At 38.1% G+C, this 18,162-nt stretch overlaps 1 pseudogene across 1 annotated transcript; it reads right to left on the bottom strand.

Moving 5' to 3' along the window:
* Nucleotides 1–2,329: 2,329 nt before the first annotated feature.
* On the bottom strand, nt 2,330–3,055 carry LOC118005570 (annotated as a pseudogene). Its single transcript, XR_004677837.1, has one exon. The product of XR_004677837.1 is annotated as an elongation factor 1-beta-like (transcript).
* Between the last annotated feature and the right edge of the window lie 15,107 nt (nt 3,056–18,162).

Genomic DNA, 18,162 nt, shown 5'->3' with positions numbered 1-18,162 from the left:
ACTGGGTGTTATGCACAAACAATGAATCATGGAACACTACATCTAAAACTAATGATGTAATGTATGGGGATTAACATAAGAATAAAAAAATTAAAAAAAATTTTTTTTGAAACTTCTGCTCTCCAAAAGACAATGTCTAGAGACTGAGAAGACAAGCCACAGACTAGGAAAAAAATATTTGTAAAAGACACGTCTGATAAAAGACTGTTATCAAAATATACAAAGAACTCTTAAGACTCATCAAAATGAAAATAACCCAATTAAAATATGGGCCAAAGATCTTAGGAGACTCCTCACCAGAGAAGCTATACAGATAGCAAATAAGCTATGAAAAGATGCTCCACAGCATATGTCATCAGGGAAATTCAAATTAAAACAATGAGATACCATCACACACATGTTAGAATGGCCAAAATCCAGCATACTAACAACACCAAATACTAATGAGGATGTGGAGCAAAAGGAACTCTCATTGACTACTGGTGGGAATGCAAAATGGTACTGCCACTTTGGAAGACAGTTTAGCAGTTTCTTTAAAAACTACACATATTCTTACCATACAGTACAGCAATTACATCCCTTGGTATTTACCTAGAAGAAATAAAAACTATGTCCACACAGAAACCTGCACACAGATGTTTATAGCAGCTTTATTCATAACTGCCAAAACTTGGAAGCAACCAAAATGTCCTTCAGTAAGCAAAAGGATAGATAAACATTGGTACATACAGAGAACAGAATATTATTCAGTGCTAAAAAGAAGTGAGCTAGCAAGCCATGAAAAAACACAAAGGAAACTTAAATGCATATTACTAAGTGAAAGAAGCCAATCTGAAAGGCTACATATTGTATGATCCAAACTACATGATATTCTGGAAAAGGGAAAACTATGGAGACAGTAAAAAGATCAGTGGTTTCCAGAGATTAGGGGTAGAATGATGAACAGGCAGAGCACAAAGGATTTGGGGGTCATGAAAATACCATAATGATGGATACATGTCATTATATATTTTACAAACCCACAAGATATACAACAACAAGAGTAAAAAATAATGTCAACTATAGACTCTAGGTGATTATGATATGTCAATGTAGGTTCATCAGTTGTAACAAGTGCATCATTCTGATGGAGGATGGTGATAAGTGGGGAGGTTATGAATGTGTGGGAGCAGGGGATACATGGGAAATCTCTTTACCTTCCTCTCAATTTTGCTGTGAACCTGAAACTGCTCAAAAAACATAGTCTTTTTTTAAAAGATTTTCTTTCTTTATTTGAGAGAGAGAGAGTGCACGAGCAGGGGGGAGGGGCAGAGGGAGAGGTAGAATTCCTGCTGAGCAGGGAGACCAATGTAGAACTCAATCCCAGGACCCTGGGATCATGACCTGAGCCGAAGGCAGATGCTTAACCAACTTAGCCACCCAGGTGCCCTAAAAACATCGTCTTAATAAAAAAAAAATTAAAACAAATTCTCCCATCATTATTGTGGATTTATCTAGTTCTCCTTGTTATCCTGTCAATTTTGGCTTTATGTATTTTAAACATACATTATTAGGTGAACACAGATTTAGATATTTTTAATCTTCCTCTATAATTGGACTTTTATCATTATACAATATCCTTCTACATTGCCTAGTAACACTTTTTCCCCTTAAATTCTACTTTATCTGGTATTATTATAGTTACACTAGCTTTTGTGTGTGCATGTGCAAAAAGGGGCATTAGTATTTTCATGGTTTTTTTTTTTCATCTTTTAACTTTCAAGCTTTCTGTATCTTTATATTTTAGGTGTAACATTGGATAGCTCAGTTCTGTTCTTTTTTCTAGTCTGAGAATGTTTTACTTTAATTGGAGAGTTTAGCCCTTTAAATTTAAGGCAGGTGTGGATATATTTGGGTGTAGATATACCATTACATTATTTGATTTGTATTTGTCCCACTATGTCTGAATTCCTTTTTTTTTTTCCCTTTTTTCTTGCTTTTGTTTGAATAGAACGAGATTTTTTTCTGTTACTTTACTCCTCTGTTAGTTTGGTAGTTGTTCATTCTTTGACATTGCTTTAGTAGTTAGCCTATACTTATAACATGTTTTCTTAACTTGCTAAATTTAATATAAATTTATGTATTTGCCACTCCTCAGACAATGAGAAAACCATGGGATACTTTATTCCATTTATTCTACTACCAACTTGAGCTCTATTGTACATTTTAACACCACATATGTTTTAAGCCTCATAATACATTATTATTATGGTTTTATACATCTAATATTCATTTAGATTTTTCCACATATTTATCTTTTCCACTGCTCTTAATTTCTTACTGCATTTTTTTGTCTTTTAAGCTTTTATTTAAGGGCAATGATCTACGATGTAGATTTCAGATCTTATTAAAAGCAGCCACGTCCATGGACTGCACATAGTCCTCAAAAGCAGTGATCTGCTCCTCCAGCATATCTGTTCCAACTTTATCATCTTCCACTATACACTGTATTTGAAGTTTTTTAATTCCATATCCCCCTGCAACTAGTTTAGAAGAGCCCCAGACCAAGCCGTCTGCCTGAATGCTTCGGTCGCACTCCTCTAGTTTTGCCCTATCTGTCTCATCGTCCCAAGGTTTCACATCTAGTAATATGGAAGACTTGGCAACAAGTGCAGGTTTTTTGGCTTTCTTTGACTCACACTGTGCAAGGCATTGCTCTCTTAGCCTCTTCATTTCTTCACTTTCCTCCTCCTCATCAGATCCAAAGAGATCAATGCCATCATCATCTTCACTATCTGTAGCTCCACTTCCTGTGGTGTCTTCCACATTAGCAGGGCCATACTTGCCCAAAGCTTTCTTCACTCCTGGAAGGCTGGCTTTTTCCTTTTCATTAAGACTTGATGTGATTATACCAATGGAGGGCATGATACAAGTCGGCAGGTGGGGGGCCGGAGACTGCTTCAAATACTGCCACATCTGCTTGTGACGGCACATACCCCTCGATGTAGCTCTTGTCCGCTAGGTAGTCATTGAGCACCTGGAGGCCAGCGGGGCTTTTCAGGTCTCCAAAACCCATGGCGTCAGCTGATCCCAGGAACTGGGCGGCAGCAAAGGAAAAGAGGAGCAGAGATAGTCGGCACCTAGCGCTAAGAAGAAGAAAAAAGGCTTCCTACTGCATTTTAAACCTTCCTTCCGGGGTTATTTTCCATCCACTCAAAGAAGACCATTTAATAATTCCTTCTGTGTGGGTCTGCTGGTGTCATATTCTCTTGGTATTTGCTTTTCTGAACATGTTCTTATTGTACCTACATTTTTGAAGGACATTTTCACTTAATATAGGATCCTGGATTTGCAGTTAATGTCTTTCTGCACTTTAAAGATACCATTCCATTATATTCTGGCTTACTTTTTTGTTTGACAAATTAGTTGTCAGTATTATTATTGCTGTTTTTGAAAATCATATAACTCTTTTCTTTGCATGTTTTCGACTTTTCCTCACCAGTTTTGGTCTTTGCAAAGTCTGCTATGATGCACCTCAGGGTAGTTTTCTTTATATTTATCTTTATTGGGTTTTTTAGTGCTTCTTGAGTATATGGATTGTCTTTCATCAATTTTTTTATAGTTCTCAATATCTCTTCAAATGCTATTTCTGCACCATTATGTATCTTCTCTCCTTCTGGGACTCCAATTATGTGTATGTAAGAAATTTCTGTTGAATCTCTGTTTCTTATGCTCATTTATGCATTTTCTATTCCTTTGTCTCTTCATGTTTCAGTATGGATATTTTCTTCTGACCTATGTTCCAGTTAACTAATTCTTTATTTAACAGTATCTAATCTGCTAGAAAACTCATCCACTGAATTATCAATATCAATCACTGTATTTTTCATTTCTAATATTTCCATTTGGTTCTTTTCTAGAGATTCTAATTTGTTCCTGAGATTATCAATCTTGTCTTTTATTTCTTTGAAGACATTAAGCTGTCACTTAAATGTTTTTAAAGTAGTTCCCATTTATTTCTCTTTAATATTATTCCCACATACAGTTTCAGCTTAAAATTCTCAAATTATCTATTCTGAAGTACAACTGAATGCATGATCAGTATTTATAAAATTGGTTACTTAAAACCATTCATTGGAAATATATAAGCACATTTATTTTTTATTTATTTTTTTTTAAGATTTTATTTATTTATTTGACAGAGAGAGAAATAGCGAGAGCAGGAACACAAGCAGGGGGAGTGGGAGAGGGAGAAGCAGGCTTCCCGCAGAGCAGGGAGCCCGATGCGGGGCTCGATCCCAGGACCCCGGGATCATGACCGGAGCCAAAGGCAGATGCTTAATGACTGAGCCACCCAGGCGCCCTGGAAATATATAAGCACATTTAAATAATAGTAGTGACTAAAAATTACATAGGAAGAGAAAACTTTTGTCCAATCTTGCTATGCTGTACATACATGAAATCAATGGGAGTTTTTATTTAGCTTACAAGTGACTGATACTCCTAGATTTCTGAAAAAATAATATCCTTTTTACCTGAGAAATCACATATTTCCCTTTCTAACTGACCAAGAAAAAAAATAATAGTTCTCCAATTTGTTATTCTCCTCCTTTCCCACACCTTTTTATTTTTTTAATTTTCTTTTTTAGAGGGGGAAGGGGCAGAGGGAGAAGAAGAGAGAGAATCTTAAACAAGCTCCATGCCCAGTGTGGAGCTCGACAAGGCGCTTGATCTCACTACTCTGAGATCATGACCTGAGCCAAAATCAAGAATTGGATGCTTAGCCTTTACTGAGTGAGCTACCCAGGTGCCCCCACACCTTTCTTTTTATTTTTTTAATTTTTTAATTTTATTTTGTTATGTTAATTACCTTGCAATACATCATTAGTTTTTGATGTAGTGTACCATGATTCATTGTTTGCATATAACACCCAGTGCTCCATTCAATATGTGCCTTCTTTAATACCCATCACCAGGCTAACCCATCCCCCAACCCCCTCCCCTCTAGAACCCTCAGTTTATTTCTCAGAGTCCATAGTCTCTCATGGCTCATCTCCCCCTCTGATCTCCCCCTCTTCATTTTTCCCTTCCTACTACCTTTTTTTTTTTTAAACATATAATTTATTATTTGTTTCAGAGCTACAGGTCTGTGATTCATCAGTCTTACACAATTTACAGCGCTCACCGTAGCACATACCTTCCCCAATGTCCATCACCCAGCTACCCCATCCCTCCCACCCCCCACCACTCCAGCAACCCTCAGTTTGCACAGCAAAGGAAACAGCCAACAAAACCAAAAGACAATTGACAGAATGGGAGAAGATATTTGCAAATGACATATTAGATAAAGGGCTAGTATCCAAAATCTATAAAGAACTTATCAAACTCAACACCCAAAGAACAAATAATCCAATCAAGAAATGGGCAGAAGACATGAACAGACACTTTTCCAAAAAAGACATCCAAATGGCCAACAGACACACGAAAAAGTGCTCAACATCGCTCGGCATCAGGGAAATCCAAATCAAAACCTCAATGAGATACCACCTCACACCAGTCAGAATGGCTAAAATTAACAAGTCAGGAAACAACAGATGTTGGCAAGGATGTGGAGAAAGGGGAACCCTCCTACACTGTTGGTGGGAATGCAAGCTGGTGCAACCACTCTGGAAAATGGTATGGAGGTTCCTCAAGAAGTTGAAAATAGAGCTACCGTATGACCCAGCAATTGCACTATTGGGTATTTACCCCAAAGATACAAATGTAGTGATCTGAAGGGATACATGCACCCCAATGTTTATAGCAGCAATGTCCACAATAGCCAAACTATGGAAAGAGCCAAGATGTCCATCGACAGATGAATGGATAAAGAAGATGTGGTGTGTATATATATATATATATACCATGGAATATTATGCAGCCATCAAAAAACCCGAAATCTTGCCATTTGCAACAACGTGGATGGAACTAGAGGGTATTATGCTAAGTGAAATAAGTCAATCACACCTTTCTTTTTAAACGAAAGATACTAAGCAGGTATTTTTAAAAGATCTCAGGTGTTGGAGCACCTGGATGGCTCAGTCAGTTAAGTAATCGACTCTTGGTTTCAGCTCAGGTCATGATCTCAGGGTCATGAGATTGAGCCCCACATCTGGCTTCATGGTCAGCACAGAGTCTGCTTGAGATTTTCTCCCTCTCTCTCCCCCTCTGCACATTCCCCCAATCTCTCTCTCACTCTCAAATAAAGAAATAAAATCTTAAAAAATAAAATTAAAAAAAAGAAGAAGATAGCAGTAAGGGAAGAATGGGGTGGGGGAACTGGAGGGGGAGACAAACCATGAGAGACTATGGACTCTGAGAAACAAACTGAGGGTTCTAGAGGGGAGGGATGTGGGGGGATGGGTTAGCCTGGTGATGGGTATTAAAGAGGGCATGTACTGCATGGAGCACTGGGTGTTATATGCAAACAATGAATCATGAAACACTACATCAAAAACTAATGATGTAATGTATGGTGATTGACATAACATAATTTTTTTTTTAAGTTTAAATTAAAATAAATAAATAAATAAATTTTTTTAAAAAAGATCTCAGGTGTTGAATCTCCTCATGACAAGGTTTGTGAAACCACTAAATCCATTTGTTTTAGATATACATTATATTTCCTATTTCCATTTCTCCAAGTTATGTAACTATTTCAAAGTTTAAGTCTGGCTTCCATTATAAGAATATCTATTGTATGTAAATCACTCAATAACAAACTGACATCACTATTCCTTAAACACATTTGGAAAAGGGATTAATAAATTCAAATTAATCCCAAAGGGTTCTATAGAAGGAACTTTGCTATAACCTAAGTGGGTCCAAAAAATCTATGACTAATGCATAAATAAAAAATTGGAAAAATTTGAGTCAAGCATATCTGCAAAATGTCAGAATTCCCAGAAGCAAATAATCTCTCATCGAATAGTTGTATATATAAATATATAGTACATAAATATATATACTATTTTAAAGTATTTGATTTAAAAATGATTCATTTCCTTTCATAACACTCCATTACTTCTTCCAGATAAGTTTAGAATGTAGCTCTCCCATCCATTCATTGACCTTTAATATTAATTATGCTGAGGTATCTCTACTTTGTAAGATAGACACAAAAGTCAGTAAATTGGAAATAATTTTTGGTCCATCCAATCTTAATCTGAATTAAACTTTTAGTGTACAATTTATGGGCTTACTCTCACATTATTCATCAATTTGGCATGGTCATCTACTCTGCCCCATAGTTTATAAGATTAGATAACATAAAAGCCTTTCTTAAAATTATAAGTTCTTACATTATGCTAAGTGAAATAAGACAACCATGAAAAGACATATACTGTATGATTCTACTTACATGAGGTATTTAAAGTAGTCAAATTCATAGAAATATAAAGTAGAATGATAGATACCAAGGGCTAAGAGAAGGGGGGGAAGCAATGTAGTGGGTACAGAGTTTCAGATGTGAAAGATGAAAAATTTCTGGAGATCTTTTTCACAACAATGTGAATACACTTAACACTACTGAACTATTCAGTTAAAAATGGTTAGGATGATACTCTGGCTGCTCTTCTGACTCAACAAAATTTTGCCTTTTACTAAAAAAATAGGTAAGATTTTTTTTAAGTTCAAGTTTATCACATCAAGGATATAATCTTATCACATTAATCCTTTACAAAGGCAGTCTATTTAATAATATTCCGATAAGCAAAATTATCAGAGTAATGTCACCAAACATACTGTTTTTAAGGAGAGTGAAGTATAACTTCAAAGAACTAGGATGCCAATACCTCCTATTATTTTCAAACTCCCCAATAATACTGGTAATATGAAGTCACTTCCCCTGAGACATTATATAGTTCAGGCAATTACTTTTCTCATTTAAAGTACATGTTAAAGTCACAGTGGTAATAAGGCAAGGTAAATCATTTCTGGCCAATATTTATAGGGGCTGCAAACAAGCCTGTAAGAATAGAGTGACATTGGCTGGATTACATGCTTTGTCGTTGCACTAAGTGATAGCCAGAAGGCCTATTTTTAAGAGCTAATTCTTAAATCATAAGTAAATAATTCAAGTGATATCAAAGCTCTTTGAGAGTATATAAAAAATTGGTATTATTAAAAGTCCTGCTAGAAAATGTTAATCCCATTATAGGAAAAACTTACTACTATTACTCATTTTTGACAAATTAATGCATTTGTGAGAAACTGTAATAGCTTTTGTATTGGTCTTAGGTCCCTATTTTCTACTCCTCTTTCTATCAGTTACTGCTCTGACTAGGGTAGGAAAAAGTTAAAGCATTAATATTGGAAGGAGCTTTTCTATGAGAACAACAGCATTTCTGACATGAGCTGAAGTTTCTGATTTAAAAGAATGGCAATTCAGTAAGGTAACAATTACAACCTAAATAAGAATATTTTTTTGCATACCCTCCAAAAAACTGTACAGATCAACAAGAAACATAAAACCACAAAAGCTGCATGATATCATCATAACTAGAAGACAAAAAAAGAACAAAAAAAACCCATCAAATTACCTGTAAGTGGAAAAATAAACACCAATTTCCAGTAGAGCTATCTTCCAAGCTCCTTCCTCAAACATTTGTGGAAACCTAGGGTGAACCAGAAAAACTGCAGTGGAGAAAAGAGAACAACAAAGGCCCTAAGACTGAATTAAATAATCTCAAAGACTCTTATCTTACACCATATACAAAAATCAACTCAAAATGGATGAAATACTTAAAACATAAGACCTGAAACTAAGACTCCTAGAAGAAACATAGGACAAAAGCTTCAGGATATTGATCTGGGCAATGATTTCTTTGACATAACACCCAAAGCACAAGCAACAAAAGCAAAAATAGTCAAGTGAGACAACATCAAGCTAAAAAAACAAAAACAAAAACAAAAAACCCGTCTTCACAGCAAAGGAAACAATCAAGAGTGAAAAGGCAACCAATGGAACAGCAAAAACATATGCAAATCACATTATCTGATAACAGTGAATATCCAAAATATATAAGGAGCTCCTATAATTCAATAGCAAAAAATCAAAGAGTCCAATTAAAAATGAGCAAAGGACTTAAATAGATACCTCTCCAAAGAAGACATACAAATGACCAACACATATGTGAAAAGGTACTTAACATCCCTAGTCACCAGGGAAATGCAAATCAAAACCATGAAAGTGTGTCATATCACATCTGTTAAAATGGCTGTTATAAAAAGCTAAGAAATAATAAGTGTTAGCAAAGATGTGGAGAAAAGGGAACCCCTGTGCACTGTGGACGGGAATGTAATTTGGGACAGCCAGTATGTAAAACAGTATGTAGGTTCCTCAAAAAGTTAAAAACAATCCAGCAATCTCACTTCTGGAAATATATCCAAAGGAAATAAAATCATTATCAAAGAGAGATCTGCATTATCGTGTTCATTGCAGCACTGTTCACAGTAGCCAAAATATAGAAACAACCTAAGTGTCTGTCATAGATGAAGGGATAAATAAAATGTAATACACACATACACACACACACACACACACTCACTCACAAATGTTATATTATTCAGCCTTTAAAAAGAAGGAAATCCTCGAGCACCTGGGTGGCTCAGTCAGTTGAGCAGCCGACTCTTGTTACCGGCTCAGGTCATGATCTCTGGGCATGGAGCCTGCTTAAGATTCTCCCTCTGGCCGTATCCCACCTCTAAAAAAAAAAAGAAAGAAAGAAAAATAGAAGAGGGAAATCCTGCCATTTGCTGCAACATGAGTGAACCTGAAGAACATCACGCTAAGTGAAACAAGCCAGATACAGAAAGACAAATACTGTATGATCTCACTTCTATGTGGAATCTAAGCAAGTTGAACTCATAAAAGCAGAGACTAGAATGGTAGTTGCCATCAACAGATGAATGGATAAAGAAGATGTAGTACATATATACAATGGAATGTTACGCAGCCATCAAAAAATGAAATCTTGCCATTTGCAACAACATGGATCGAACTAGAGGATATTATGCTGAGTGAAATAAATCAATCAGAGAAAGATAATTATCATATGATCTCACTTGTGTGTGGAATTTAAGAAACAAAACAGAGGACCATCTGGGAAGAGAAGAAAAAATAAAATAAGACAAAACCAGAGAGGGAGACAAACCATAAGAGAGTCTTGATCATAGGAAACAAACTGAGGGTTGCTAGAGGGGAGGGGGATGGAGGGATGGGGTAACTGGGTGATGCATTAAAGAGGACATGTGATGTAATGAGCACTGGGTATTATATAAGACTGATGAATCACAGACCTGTACCTCCGAAACCAATAATACATTATATGTTAATTTTTTTAAAAAGTACATATATAATAAAAAAAGAATGGTAGTTGTCAGGGGCTGGGGGTTGGAGGAAATGGGCATTGCTGTTCAACCGGTATAAAGTTTCAGTCATGCAAGATGAGTAAGTTCTAGAAATCTACTGTACAACATCATGCCCATAGTTAACAAGACTATACTGTATACTTGAAAATTTGTTAAGAGGGTATATATCTCATGTAAATGTTCTTACCACAATAAAAAAATTATTTAAAAACAAGCAATAGTTCAGGGAAGTTTCTCAATCAGTCTGAATCCTAGAATGAATGAAGACAATATGGAATAGAACTCCAACCCTTGATAGACAAGTAGTGTGAATGAGAAATAAAGCTTTATTGTTTAAAGTGAAAAAAAATGTTTTCTGAGGGAAAAAGAGATCAAAAACTATATGGACAAAATTCTTTTGCTCAAAAAAAATGAGCAAAAGATTAAGAGATGGTACCCTAAAAACCCCCACAAAATAGCCCTTAAATATACGATAAGATATTTAACTTCACCCAAACTGATGGAAAAGCAAATTAAATCTACACCAGTTCTCACCTAGCAGATTAACCAAACCAAATCAAACCAAAACCACTTTGTAACACATTTTGTTGAGGTTGTGGGGGAACAGACCCTCTCCTTTTCCCAAGGCTGGGCTCCTTTTCATCTTTTAGGTGTCAACTCTGATGTCAGAGTGAAGACATTGACTTTCCTTGACCACTCAACACAAAGAATCTGAAAATGTTTTGTTAATTGCTTATTTATCATTTCTTGCCCCTACCCCGGAAAATAAGCTCACTGGAGGCAGGGACTTTACCAGTCTTGTTAAGTGCTGCATCTCCATAATAGATGCTCAACAATCATAATGAAAGAATGAATGATAGATATCTAAACTCTTTAGAGAAAAAAATCTATCTGCAGTATGACAACTTTAGAAAAGACAGTATTTATAAATTCTAAAAATATGGATTCTCTTAAAATTCTAAGGACAGATTGATAGATCAGCATTTCTGAAGATGTGAAAATGTAGCAGGAATGAAATTCTAGTTTGTAGAGGTTACCTTTAACATTCCCGTTTTAACTTACAATTACCGTTTCTCACAAAGTGGTCCTGTTGTATTGTAATTACAAGCCTCAAGAAGCACACATCACTGTGTCTTCAGAAAACATATAGCAAGGTTATCACTGGGAGATGAAATTACGGATTTTTGTTCTGTTTTTTTTTTTCTTTGGAATTTTTGACACTGAGCATGAGTTATTTTTGTAATTAGAAAAAGGCAATAAATGTTATGTTTTAAAGGGAAAAAAGAAGTATAGTTCAGGAAGGAGCAAGAAGGACAATTTTTAATGTGAATACGTTCCATCCCAAAGTCTACCAGCCCAAGCAGCATCATTGGGAAGAAAAGGCCAGGTGTTTGCCTTTCAGCTGCTCAATTCAATACAGCGAGCGGGTTTGCGGCTGTTGTTCTTGTTCTTGTTTTTAATGTGTTCTCCCAAATGCTGAGAGCGGTGTTCCCAAGCCTTGAAAAATATATTTATGTAGGTGAGTCATGCCAACCTAAATCTGGCTGGACAAGCAGGAAGTCTAAGTACATTTAAAAATAAACTTCACTTTTGAGTCGATCCACAAGAATGATGCTTTGCAGGCTGACAGTATCAAGTCTGCAACTTGGGCACTTGTTACAAATACAGATTCCTGGGTCCTAGCACAGGATTCCGGTCAAAATCTCCAAGATCAGTCTAGTTTGGGCAACATGAAGCTGGAACTTGGGTTAAGCTTGCACCTAGTCCCCATCCATCTCAGGAACCCTGGGAAGATGACTTTTTGTAGGAGAGCCTTTCTCTTTCCCCAAATGCAGCACTCCGGCATAGCGCCAGGGCCCCCATACTTACTGTCAAGCAGTTCTAGTGCAGCAAAGCCAAAAGGAAAACAGAAATGAGAGGAAAAGCTCCTGACTCCCCACCCTAGATAACTCATCACAAAAGCCTGGAAAGTGATTTTCATGCATTTCATCTTTATCTGAATCCTTTAAAAAAGCTGTTTGAGTATTTCGTTATATCTTCTGGGAGCATATGTAGTGTTTTCAGATTCTCTCACAAATCGATACTATTTCTCAATAGCTCTGGGAGAGAGCGAAACATTGATCAGCTATCCGCAGAGCATACTGCCACAGGGATACCATCTTCTCAAACATCTACTGACAAAGGCAGTATGTCCAAAGGCTCATCGGCTCATCTCTTGCCAGAGCTCCTCAGAGAAGGAAAGGTTGGGCTTTGCCTATTTCTCCCTGCTGCCATGTGTTTGCATGTTCCCTGAAAGAAAACGAACGAATCCTATTTCCTCCACGGACAGCAATTCGAGCTGAGCCCAGGCAGCAGTGATGCAACTGGAGTTGGATTCATCATGCCCACAGTTCTGCACCTGTGTCCCTGCCAGCAGGAGCGAGGCAGCACAACCTAACGCTTTGCTCAGTCACCTCCCCGGGGACGACAGTGTACACACCAAGGAAAACAAACTCATAGTGCACACTATTTCTATTAAGCAATATGTACAGTTCATGTAAGCCATTCCCTAAAATGTTGTATCTTATTAAAATGCTTAAACAATATCATATAAATATCTGCACCTTGTCTGCTGATCACAAGGATAAAATCCTTCTGGGCTGTGGAGCTTCTCTTTCCACGGCAACCAACAAGGCAACCAGTTGCTTGCATGCCAGAGCAGATGGAATATCAGAGCTGCTCTGGGTGCTGCTCAGGATTTAACCAGAGGCCCTGACCCCATCTGGACTCTCTCATCTGTTCCATTTTCTTTTGGATCGTCATCAAGAAGACTCTTCCTCCTTCTGATTTCGAGCCCACCACATCTCACACAGTGTAACCAACCTCCTCTCCCAGCCACGTCTCTAGAATAGAATCTTGACAGAAGGGTTCTTAAGAATGCTGGGTCCCATTCACTCCATGTGCCAGTTAGTCCTGCTCACATCACACTCACCTAGCCAGCCAAGACACCTGAGCCCCTGACAGAGCCAGACACTACGGTGTCTGCCAACACGGCCAGGTGCCCTTTCTTCTGTTCTATACCCCCGCCCCTCAAACCCAATCCTAGCAGTTCAGTTGGGAGAAAAAAAACCTACCTGAGGGTTTAAATTAACCAAAAATTTAAAAGAAACTGTGTCCTTCCAGTCAGGAGACAGAAACCAAACCAGGCATCTGAATAGGGAAAATTCAGTATAAACAATTAACTAGTAGAAGGTGGTTAACTACTAATAGGGCAAAAGAGAACTCTAAGAGTACAGGAATAGTAAATGCAGGGAACAGCGACTTCTTCTAGGACTAAGGGAGATAATCCAAGGAAGGAACAAACTTGAAAGAGACCCCACCCCCATCCAAGATTGAGATTTTGATACCACTGGAAAGGGCATGACTGTAGCTCACTGGATGGCAGGGAAGATCGCTGGAGCACCGTAGGCAGAGCTGGTCCACAGCCAGTGGTCCACAATGATGAGCAAGAATCCACCCACCAGGGTACTGCAGAAACTCCTTGGATGATGAGTACCACCGGGTCTCACATACGTCATCGGCAGCCATGTCATGAGAGCAAAAGGTAAAACACCCCAAACCAGCAAGAGAAACCCCCTCCTCTGCTATGCCTTATACTATCCCTACAGCGCCTTCTACTGACAAGGATGTGGCGCAACAGGAACCTTCATTCACTGCGGGTGGGAATGCAACATGGTAGAGCCATTTGGAAAGACAGTTTGGCAGTTTCTTACAAAGTTCCATCCACATGACATCCTCGTGGCCTTCAGGGCCCTTGTACCTCTCGTCACATGTTCCCTTGGTGTATGTCCACCCACAATGAACAAACAATAAAGCAAGAAGGACCCCCAAAGTAGGAAATGTTTTTTTTTTAAGTGTCCCATTTTTAAATGTCCATGTATTTAAAAAATTAGCAGGGAAAAATGTACTCTCAGGGGAAACATGAGCAGCTTACCTATCAGCAAAAGTTGTTACCCTTAAGTTAAAAAGAAAAAAAAATTGTTACCAGATGGCAAGAAAATAATAAAGGCCAGAATAGAGAACGGGCAAAAGAGAAAAAAGAGGCAATTTACAAACTAAACACCAACAGCCAATAAGCACATGGAAATAATATTCAGCTTCATTAGCTAGCAAAGGAGTGCAAGTTACAAGAACTTGTCAGGGTGGCTGAGACAAAAATGCAAAGCCCCAGAGATAGCAAACTGGGTGGGGAAAGAGGCATTCATACACATTTCTGATTTGGAGTAAAAGTTGGTATAAACTTTGAGGATACTCATTTGGCTATATGAACCAATGCTTCAAAAAGTGATTTCTTCTCAATGTGGAGAAAGGGGAACTCCCCTGCACTGTTGGTGGGAATGCACACTGGTGTAACCACTCTGGAAAACAGTATGGAGGTTCCTCAAAATGTTAAAAATAGAGCTACCCTATGTTCCAGCAATTGCACTACTAGGTATTTACCCAAAGGATACAAAAATACAGTTGTTGTTTTTTTTTAAAGATTTTATTTATTTATTTATTTGAGAGAGAGAATGAGACAGAGAGAGAGAGCATGAGATGGGGGAGGATCAGAGGGAGAAGCAGACCCCCTGCTGAGCAGGGAGCCCGATGTGGGACTCAATCCCGGGACTCCAGGATCATGACCTGAGCCGAAGGCAGTTGCTTAACCAACTGAGCCACTCAGGCACCCCAAAAATACAGTTTTGAATATATGCACCCCAGTGTTTTTATAGCAGCATTATCAACATTAGCCAAATTGGAGAGAGCTCAGATGTCCATGGACTGATGAATGCAGAAAGCAGATATGGTATATCTATATACAATGGAATATTACTCAGCCATCAAAAAGAATGAAATCCTGCCATTTGCAATGACGTGGATGGAGCTAGAGTGTATTAGGCTAAGTGAAATAAGTCAGCTAGAGAGAGACAAATACCATATGATCTCACTCATGCATGGAATTTAAGAAACCAAACAGATGAGATTAGGGGAAGGGGGAAAGGAAAAAAAGGAGAGAGGGAAACAAGCCATAAGAGACTCTTAACAGTAGAAAACAAATTGAGGGTTGATGGAGGGAGGTGGGTAGGGGATGGGCTAGATGGGTGATGGGCATTAAGGAGGGCACTTGTTGTGATGAGCACGTGGTGTTATATGTAAGTGATGAATCACTGAATTCTACTCCAGAAACCAATAAACCGATATTGCAATGTAAAAAAAAAAAAAGTGACTTCCTCTAGAAAATGTGCTTAGAGAAATAATCACATACATACGCATGGGTTAGTCAATTAGGATATTTTTCAATGAATCATTTATAATAGCCAAAAATTAAAAATAGCTTAACTGACCAACAGGAGGGGACAGAAGGCTGTGAAGTCCAGGAAAGAACTGTAGAAGCACCTAAAGGCATAGGACGGAGGTCTGCAAACTTTTTTCTTTATGGGGCTAGAGTCTCTGTCACAACTACTTGACTCTGGCGTGGTAATGCGAAAGCAGCCACAGACAATTTGTAAAGGAAAGGGCATGGCTGCAGTCTGACAGAAGTGTATTTAAGGGTACTGTGGAATTTCATATAATTTCCATGTGACATAGACTATTCCTCTTTTGATTTTTTTTCCAACCATTTAAAAACGTAAAACCCATTCTTACCTGGCAGGCTGTACCGAAACAGGTGGCAGGTTGGATTTGGCCAGCAGCTGTGGTTTGCCAACTCCTGGCACAGGAAAAAGCTCAGAAAATATTGTTCAGGGATTAGAGTAGATTAATAAGAGTATCAAAGCATGGAGAGAGACTAGAATCAGAATATCCAGGATTGGAGCCCCAAGTTTTTTCAAAGCTCCCTAGACGTAGCCAGGTTTGCGAGTCACTTAAATAAACTGTTAAATAGTAGTTCTTTCTGGGGGATGGGATTATGGGCAACTTAGTTCTTTTTTTGTGAGCTTTTGGTATGTTCCAGATTTTCTACAACGAATAAGTATTACTTTACTAATCAGGAAAATGTTAAAATTACTAAAAAATATTTTTAGCTTAGGTCCGAGCTCTCAACCTCGGCATTATTGACATTTTGAGCCAGATAATTCTTTGCCGTGGAGCTGTCCTACATACCATAGAAAGTTTAGCAGCATGCCCAGTCTCTACTCACTAGATACTAGTAGCAAACCACCCCCCTCAAGTTGTGACAACCAAAAATATCTCCAGATATTGTGAAATGTCATCTGGGAGACAAAATCACCCTCAGTCGAGAACCACCAGCTTTTAGAAGAAAGATCTGATCGTCAGCAGACTTTGGTGAGGGGAGAAAAGATTGAGTGCTATACTTGCATTTCCAAACTTAAGGCCTCTGTGAAAGACTCTGCTTGTCCAAACCATACAATTATAAAAAGATACAGTTTATGAGAGTAAATGTTGCACAATTAAGACTGTAATAGTACTTGCAGTACGTTTTCTTCTTTTCACTTCCCCTCAACTGTCTGATTAATCAACATTCTGGACCTAAAACCTTTCAGAAGGGTGGATTTGTGGACTCAGTCCCCTGAACTTTGGGCCCATGAAGAGGTTACCCAGGCTCCTAGAACTGACAATATGAAAGTGGTTCTTAACTTCTAAGCTTATTTTTCTATAACGTGAGGAAAAGTTTTGCACCCAACCCTTTTTATTATGAAATATTTCAGACACACAATTACATAACAACCACATATTAGCCACCAGAGTAGCAGAATAAAACCTCGTACATACCTATGTATGTACATAGGTTTTATTGTATGTATTTATCTATGTATGTACATACCTTGCTGTGCTGCCCATCTATCCCAATTCCATCCCCCCAAAAGGAATCACTGTCCTGAATTACCATCCCTATACATTTCTTCCTACTTTTTAACCAGTTATACAGCCTGGTTTTGGCTCTATGACCAGAGCCTTGAGTAAACTCACGCTTCAGCTCCCCTGAGGCCCAGGGACCTCACACATATCTTAGTCTATCATCAAAAGATGAAGCTCATCCCGTGCAACCAAGAAAGGCTCTTGGGAGCTGTACCTGAGAGGCTCAGCCCTGTCCGTGACTATCTGGGCTTCCTTCCTCCTGCTGTATCCTTTACATTCCTTGAAGACTTACGTGAGTAGAGACTTGTCAGTCTTTTCAATTTTCAACCTCCTAGATACCTTCAGTGATATCTGATCTACGATCATAGAACAGGATTACATTTATTCTTGGTGGAAAAGATGTATTGTTCTCATATGCCTTTTGGAAAAGGGCCTTCAAATTTTTCTCACTCTTTACACTCCAAACTGAAAAGAAAAAAAAAAAAACTGCATACAGCTACTATGAAACAGCAGCAGGGGTGATAATGACAAATATTCCTCCTTGCCCATTTGTAGCATTTTTGATTTTTGAAGACTTAAATGAATATCCTTTCCTCTAATAAAATCTTTCTACAAGAAACCTTGCCTCTGACATCTCTAGTTGTGAAAATTGTTTTTTGTATAATATAATTCTTTCAGCGACCATAATTTACATTCATGACTGAATTATTATTGGGTAAGATGAAAGCCTGAAAAAATAATCTTGACAACGTGCAGTGAGATCCCTTAGCCATGCCTTGATGTTCTCCCAGCCTGTGTTTGGCTCATGCTGTGTTCCTCCTTTGCCTTCTGCTCCTGTCTGAAATGTCCTCTTCCGTATCTCTCTTGATATATATTCTTCTTCTCCTTCAACAGTTAGCTAAAGTCTGGCCTCCTCCATTAAAGTCTTCCTGTCCT

The sequence above is a fragment of the Mirounga leonina genome, unplaced genomic scaffold (genome assembly GCF_011800145.1).
Source record: "Mirounga leonina isolate KUSES-001 unplaced genomic scaffold, KU_Mleo_1.0 Mir_101595, whole genome shotgun sequence".
Classification (NCBI taxonomy): domain Eukaryota; kingdom Metazoa; phylum Chordata; class Mammalia; order Carnivora; family Phocidae; genus Mirounga; species Mirounga leonina.
The sequence above is the reverse complement of the archived record's forward strand: the minus strand, read 5'-3'. Positions and strand labels throughout refer to the sequence as shown.